Source organism: Bufo bufo, chromosome 4, assembly GCF_905171765.1.
Source record: "Bufo bufo chromosome 4, aBufBuf1.1, whole genome shotgun sequence".
NCBI classification, from domain to species: domain Eukaryota; kingdom Metazoa; phylum Chordata; class Amphibia; order Anura; family Bufonidae; genus Bufo; species Bufo bufo.
Window position 1 is genome coordinate 414,542,398 of NC_053392.1, and position 7,674 is coordinate 414,550,071.

General features: G+C 43.5%; 1 long non-coding RNA gene across 1 annotated transcript; it reads right to left on the minus strand.

Annotated features, from left to right (window-relative positions):
- Window positions 1-305: 305 nt before the first annotated feature.
- LOC120998587 lies at window positions 306-5,743 on the minus strand. Its single transcript, XR_005778438.1, has 3 exons — window positions 5,698-5,743; window positions 2,400-2,408; window positions 306-416 (listed from the first exon to the last, which is right to left on the minus strand). It is a non-coding gene; the product is annotated as an uncharacterized LOC120998587 (long non-coding RNA).
- Window positions 5,744-7,674: the final 1,931 nt, after the last annotated feature.

Here is a 7,674-nt window from a genome sequence, read left to right on the forward strand (position 1 = left end):
ATATGGATGTTGTTTTTTTTGAAAAATTTTACAACTGAAAGTTAAAATTTTTGCAAACAAATCGGTAAATTTCGATTAATAACAAAAAAATTAAAAATGTCAGCAGCAATGAAATACCACCAAATGAAAGCTCTATTAGTGAGAAGAAAAGGAGGTAAAATTCATTTGGGTGGTAAGTTGCATGACCGAGCAATAAACAGTGAAAGTAGTGTAGTGCAGAAGTGTAAAAAGTGGCCTGGTCATTAAGGGTGTTTAAGCTAGGGGGGCTGAGGTGGTTAAATTACGTATTATCGAGATAACGAAGCAAACATAGTAGACTGTATAGGCAGGCAAATTTCATATTGGTACCTTGCTCTAAGTTGTATTCGCGTACGAATGAAACTTAATTCTATTGAGCAAACCAATAGTAAATCAGACTAATAGCGCTAATGTTCCATTCGAACGCGATTAAAACTTATTCAATCTGGACAGCTGTAAGTTAAAATAGCAATGCGATTAATTTACGTTCAACTAATCGATTTGCAAAAACAGCTTGGAATTGCCAGGATTAACGCAGATATCAATTCAACCTATAGGGTAAATTGAAAGTTTAATCGCAATGAGATAATAGTTACTAGCATTATTCGCATTGCTAATCCAACTGCTATAATGCACTATTCATACATATAGTCATATATCCGTTCGATTTGTTAACCCCTTAGGGACCGGGCTGATTTTCACCATAAGGACCAGGCCATTTTTGCCAAATCTTACCAGTGTCACTTTAAGTGGAGATAACTTTAAAACGCTTTGTTTTATCCAGGCCATTCTGAGATTGTTTTTTCCGTCACATATTGTACTTCATGACACTGTTAAAATGAAGTATAAATAATATTTTTTTATTTATAAAATAATACCAAATTTAACAAAAAAAAATTAAAAAATTACAAATTTTACAAGTTTCAATTTCTCTACTTCTATAATACATATTAATGCCTCAATAAATTAGTTATTACTTTACATACCCAATATGTCTACTTAATTTTTGGATTATTTTGTGAATGATATATATTTTTTTAGCTTTGTTACAAGGCTTAGAAGTTTAGAAGCAAATCTTGAAATTATATATATATAAATTTTAAAATCCATGATTAATAAATTAAAAAATAGATAAAATATAATGCAAAATCATAAATAAATATATATATATAAATAGAAAAAATCAATCCATAATTCATCAATAAATTCATAACTAAATTTATCAAAAATAAATAAATTTTATAAATAATTCAATTCATATATAAATATAAATAAATAAATATTTTAATAAATAATTAAAAATATCAATAAATAAGTTAAAAAGATTAAAAAACAACGGATTTTGGGAGGGAGAGAAAAGGAGAGTGATGGACAAGGGACCTCTCAACGGCCTGAACCGACAGCGGGGGCCAAGAAGTCACTGCCGATCCAGGACTCGTTCATCTTGATGAAGGTGAGTCTGTCCACGGAGTCAGTGGACAGATGGGTCCTCTTGTCCGTGACCACCCCACCTGCCGCGCTGAAAGTCCGCTCAGACAGTACGCTGGAGGGGGGGCAAGACAGTAGCTCCAGCGCATACTGAGCGAGCTCACGGCAGGTGTCCAGCCTGGCAACCCAGTACTCCATGGGGTTGTCGGTGCTCATGCTGTCGGAAGCACCGACTGACCCCATGTAGTCAGCCACCATGCTACTGGTCGCGCAGACTGGTAGAACTGCCTCATCTCACCCATAAGGTCACCAACTCGGCTGGTGTTGCTGGGACCAGCCGTTGGCTGGGTGAGATGGGCGGGGAGAACTGGAGCCTGAGGCCATGGGTTAGCCTCCTCCAGCCGTTTGATGAGACAGGCCCGCAGTTTTTCCATCCGGGCCTGTCTCCGGCTGGCTGGGATGAACTGCTCCAGCTTCCCCTTGCATCTAGGGTCTAAAAGGGTAGCCAACCAGAAATCGTCACTCTCCTCAGTTTCCTGATCCCTCCTAAGGCAGCGCAGCATGTGGGCAGCCATAGGGAAGAGGACAGCCCGCTGTGCCTCCTCATGGCTGCCAGGCACCATGACATCCTGGTCCTCAAGCTGCTGTTCATGATGGTCCCTGTTGCTGCTGCCCCACCCCCGGACTAACGGTGCCCCCAACACTGTCTCTCCCTCCTGACCAGGCGCAGACTCCGGGACGTCGTGAATGTCTTCCTCCACGTCGTCCTGGGCCTGGTCCTGGTGGAGCAAGGCCGCCTCATCTTGCTCCACCAAGGCACTCTCCCCAGCCTCGAGCAGGCGATCTAGTGTCCTGTCCAGCAGGAACACTAAGGGGAGCACGTCATTGAGGCCGACATGCTCCCTGCTGACCATCTTGGTCGCCTGCTCAAATGGGGCCAACACGTGGCAGACCTGCTGTATCTGCCCCCACTCCGCATTAGTGATGTATGGGAGTGGGTTGATTGGCCCTGGAGTGCCTAGGTCAAGCAGGTATTCCCTCACCGCCCTTCTCTGCTCGCACAACCTCTCCAGCATGTGGAGGGTGGAGTTCCACCGCATCACGCTGTCGACAAGCAGCCTGTGAGGGGGCAGGCTGTTGTCCCGCTGCAGTCTGGACAGGGACACGGAGGCAGTTGGGGAGCGTCGGAAGTGGCTGGCAATCCGACGCACACGTTGCACAATGTCACTCAACCCTGGAAATGTACGTAGGTATTTCTGGACAACCAGGTTGAGGACATGTGCCATGCAGGGGACGTGTGTCAGACTGCCAGCATGGAGGGCGGCGAGGAGGTTGCTGCCATTGTCACCTACAACCATACCTGCCTGGAGCCTTCGGGGTGTTAGCCACTTCTGGACCTGATCCTGTAGCGCTGATAGAACATCAGGTCCAGTGTGTCTCCATTGCCCTAAGCTAACAAGCTGGAGCACGGCCGGGCAGCGGACGTGCCCCACACTTGCGTAGCTACGGGGACGCTTGCTGGGGGGCTCAGCAGCTGTGGAGACAGTGGCTTGAGGGAGGCTAGTGTTTCCACCCTGGACGCCCCGTGGCGGCACCACAAAGTCTGATGCCGCTGTTCCCTCCCCGGCGCCTCGGAGGGACACCCAATGGGCGGTAAAACTAATGTAGCGCCCCTGCCCATGCCTGCTGGTCCAGGCATCCATGGTCAGATGCATCCTAACACTGACAGCGTGATCTAGCGACAGGGATACATTCTGCACCACATGCTGGTGGAGGGCAGGGACGCCGGTCCTGGCGAACAAATGGCGGCTGGGGACACGCCATCTAGGTTGGGCCTGCTCCAACATCTGCCTGAATGGATTGCTATCCACAAGGTTGAAGGGCAGCAGATGTTGGGCAAAAACCTTGCCAGGAGCCCATTGAGAGAACGCACGCGTCTGTCCCCGGGGGTGTAGGGCGCGGTGCATTCCAAAGCCTCAGCAATTGAGGGATGGCGCCGGACGGCAGAGGAGGAGGACCTGGAGGAGGGTGCAGCAGGCTGCCGGTACCAGTTCCTCTAGGAGAGGGAGTGGTGGAGTGGGACTGAATTTGAGTCTGCAGTTGCTGCTGATGCTGAACAGTGGCAGGAGGTACTGTCCCCTGCACACTGGTGGTGGCGCTGCTGCTACGACCACCACGCATCTCTTCCTACTCCCGCCAGTGATTGACTCTAAGGTGCTGAATCAGGGCAGTGGTAACCAGCTGAGCCAAACACTTCCCTCTCCTCACCCTGGCATGGCATAGCTGACAGATGCCAATTGTGACATCATCTGCTGCCAGGGTGAAATAGGCCCAAACAGGCGACTTCCGCCCAAACCTCTGGTCAGATGGGGCGGAGGATACCTGCGCCTGTTCAGGCTCGGTGCGCACAGTAGGAACTGGCTGCTGCTGCCTGCCGCTCTTACCAGTGGAGCCCCTGACACTGGGCTCCCTGGTGACCTGGCGCACCATTTGCCTCGCCTACCTACCTTCGTCAGTGCTGCTATCACGTGACGAAGGAGGTGGCACACACTCTGTGTCACCCTCCTCCTCAGACTCAAGGCCCCCATGTGATGGACAGAGAGGACCAGCTAACATGGAGCCCCTGCCATGGCTCTGCTGTCCCCTCACTGACACCTGAGTCTGACTAGGTGCGGGAGTAGTGTGGCTTACCCCACCCGCACCCGTTGGAAGGGATGTCACTGGGGTACTCACAGGAGGTACCCCCTCCTCCTCCTCTATCTCTTCCATAAGGTCCTGACAATCGGGTGGACTAAATTCAAGTTCACCCTTCTGCATTAAGTCCCCCAAGATGTCCCTCTCACTGTCGCTAAACAGGAGCAGGGTAGCATCTTGGGGACTGGGGGGTGATGAAGCAGGAGGAGGAGTTGCCCCACCGCTGCTGATGCTGCTGCTCCTGCTGCGAGCCTGGGCGGATGAATCGGTGACGCTGGATTGTGCCACATAAGCCACAATTGCATCCGCCTCATCAGAACCAATTGGGCGGCTGCCACGCCCAAAAAAATCTGGGATCAGGCGTGCTCCACTGACTGCTGGCTGCTGTCTAGCAGCGTTCCTTCTCCTGCCCCTACTGCTCTGGCTGCGTGCCTCACCTTTGTGGCTCATTTTTTGAAGAACCAACAGAAAATAAAATATATATAAATATATGGAATAAACTTTATTGGGGCGGTGACAAAAAAAAACAAAAAAAACAAGTGATATTAAATAACAAAAATAATAAAATAAAAGTTATAGAAACCAAAAAGAAATTAAAGACTAATTAATTATTAATATATATATATATATATATATTTTTTATTTTTATTTTTTTTATTATTATTTTGCACTAGTAACTAATTTTTTATTTTATTTTTTTCTACTACCTACAAAGACACGGACTAACTAAGACAAAACAAACACAAGTAACACTAAAACTTTTTTTTTTTTTTTACACTAACTACAAAGACTAACTATAACTGTAAATAATAAAGTTGATCCTACACTAAACCCTAACTATAACTGTAAATAATAAAGTTGATCCTACACTAAACCCTAAGAACTAAGCTAATTGATCCTGAAAGTACTATCTAATTCACTATCTGTATTTAATCAATTCAAACTAACTAGTCCCTACTATACACTGAACTTTATATAATAAACTGAGCCCTAACACTGCCTAAACTAACTTTATGACCTACCCTGCACACTACAAACTATCTATTTATTCACTTCCCTAATCCCTATCTATCTAATAAACTGTAATTTCGATTAATGCACAATTCACAGACTGACAAACGCTCTTGCTCCTCTCACTCCAACAAATAAACCCACAAAATGGCAACCGGGCGGTGTCTTTATTTATATAGTGAAGGGGCAGGCTACTAACCGATTGGTTGCTATGGATGTTGCTAAGGTGTGACAGGCCATTCCCATTGGCTATTCAAGCTAGGAGAAGGGAGGGTTCACGATTCTGCTCTGTCAGTTGGAAAAAATAAATAGATAAGATTTTATCGTTTTTATCGCGTTTATTTAAAATCACATTTTGTTTTTCATGGCCACTGCTGAGGTAAATGTCCCGCCATTTATTTTTCTATAGACATTTTAGCTTATTTTATATTATGTCTAGTATACCAACTATATCCAACACTGTTTAATAAATTGTATGTGAAGCAAATTTTAGGATTGAAAGATTCGACACGCTATACTCGATATGGGAAAACAAAATCGCCTTACTCGATAATTACGTAGTTGTCATTATCGCGTAATGCGATTGTAACTTTAATATGGTGTTAAGCTAACTTTTGTGGAGCATTAAACATACAAAGATAAATCGCCTTACTCGATAATTACATAGTTGTCATTATCGCGTAATGCGATTGTAACTTTAATATGGTGTTAAGCTAACTTTTGTGGACCATTAAACATACAAAGATAAATCGCCTTACTCGATAATTACGTAGTTGTCATTATCGCGTAAAGCGATTGTAACTTAAATTGAGGAAGATGTAGAATATTTCGCTATCTTCTAAGCTGAAATAGCGATGCGAATAATTGAAGTTATAATAATCGAATTTCGATTTCAGCTTAGCACTGCTATATTCCATATTAGGCTAGAATTAACGAATATGGAATATAGCAGTGCTAAGTTGAAATCGAAATTCGATTATTATAACTTGAATTAATCGCATTGCTATTTCAACTTGGACCTGGTTTACTATGGTTGGCTTGGTAGAATTAGCGAATATGACGAATGTATTCGTCATATTCCTCAAAACGAATATAACAAAGTATTCTCCATCTTCGTTTTTAGCTACCTATTCGTCAACTTCGCTAATTCTAGCAATCAAATAGGAAGGTTGACTATAGAGCCAGCTGTGTTTAATTCGCTATGCGATTATATAACTTTTTTTTTTTATAAATAGAATCATTATAATAATCAAGTATTTAACTATTCAATTTTTTTTTTAAAAAAGCAAAGTAATATAATCGCATAGCAAATTAAACTTAGCTGTCTTTATAGTCAACTTTCCTATTTGATTGCTAGAATTAGCGAAGTTGACGAATAGGTAGCTAAAAACGAAGATGGAGAATACTTTGTTATCTTCGTTTTGAGGAATATGACGAATACATTCGTCATATTCGTCATCTTCGCTAATTCTAGATATCAAACAAACAATAGGAGAGTAGCTTAAGTTAAAATCGCTATACGCGATTATTTAAATCGCATATTAATCGCGATTACTAGAATAATGACGAATATTCGATTTCGACGAATATAAAACGAATATTCTATCGAATATTCGCGAATTTCGTCGAAATCGAATATGGCACCTACCGCTCATCACTAATAGAGACAAGGCACACAGTTAAGGAAGAGGGTGAGGATGTGTAGTACCTATAACCTACCTGTCTCGTCTAACTGCCATTTTTAACTGCATGACACTTAGCGATGAAGACACTTTGCGGTAGAAGACCCAAGCAAGCACCCCACATCCTGGGCATCCCTTAGGTTGTGTCTACATTTATAGGACTGAGAATAAAGGGAACTATAGGAAGTCAGCTGCTTTATGCTAATTAGCAAGCTGATCTGCAAACCAGAAGAGAAAGAACTAGTCAAAGAAATATAAACAAATCTAGTACCATGGCCGGCTCCTGCTACACACTAAAGATCACACCTTTTAACAACAGACACAATCTACACTGAGGAACAATTGACACTCATAAACAGAATATCATCAATAGAGATGGCCTTGTGGTTCGCCCGGCGGTCGTTTCGCGGCAAACTTTGCGTGTTCACGATTTGACGAACATGCAAACATATGGAGATATTCGTGCCCGCCATATTCTTTTACATTGTGAAGAACTTTGACCCATGACACATCCATCAGGTGGTACAAGACAGCCAATTGAAATGTTTCAGCACATGGACACACCTCCTACCTTATAAATAAACCTGATCTGGCTGCCATTTTACATTCAGTGTTTTGCCAGTGTAGGGAGAGGTTGCTGTGTGGAGTAGGGACAGGCTGTTAGGGACACCAAACGCTAGCTAATAGGGCCACAAAAGTCATTTTAAGGACTGGTATAGGTGTGCTATTAATAAGTGTGATACACAGAGGGGTGCTATATACTTATAATATACTTTTATAATGAGTCAAAAACACATACACTCACCTAAAGAATTATTAGGAACACCATACTAATACGGTG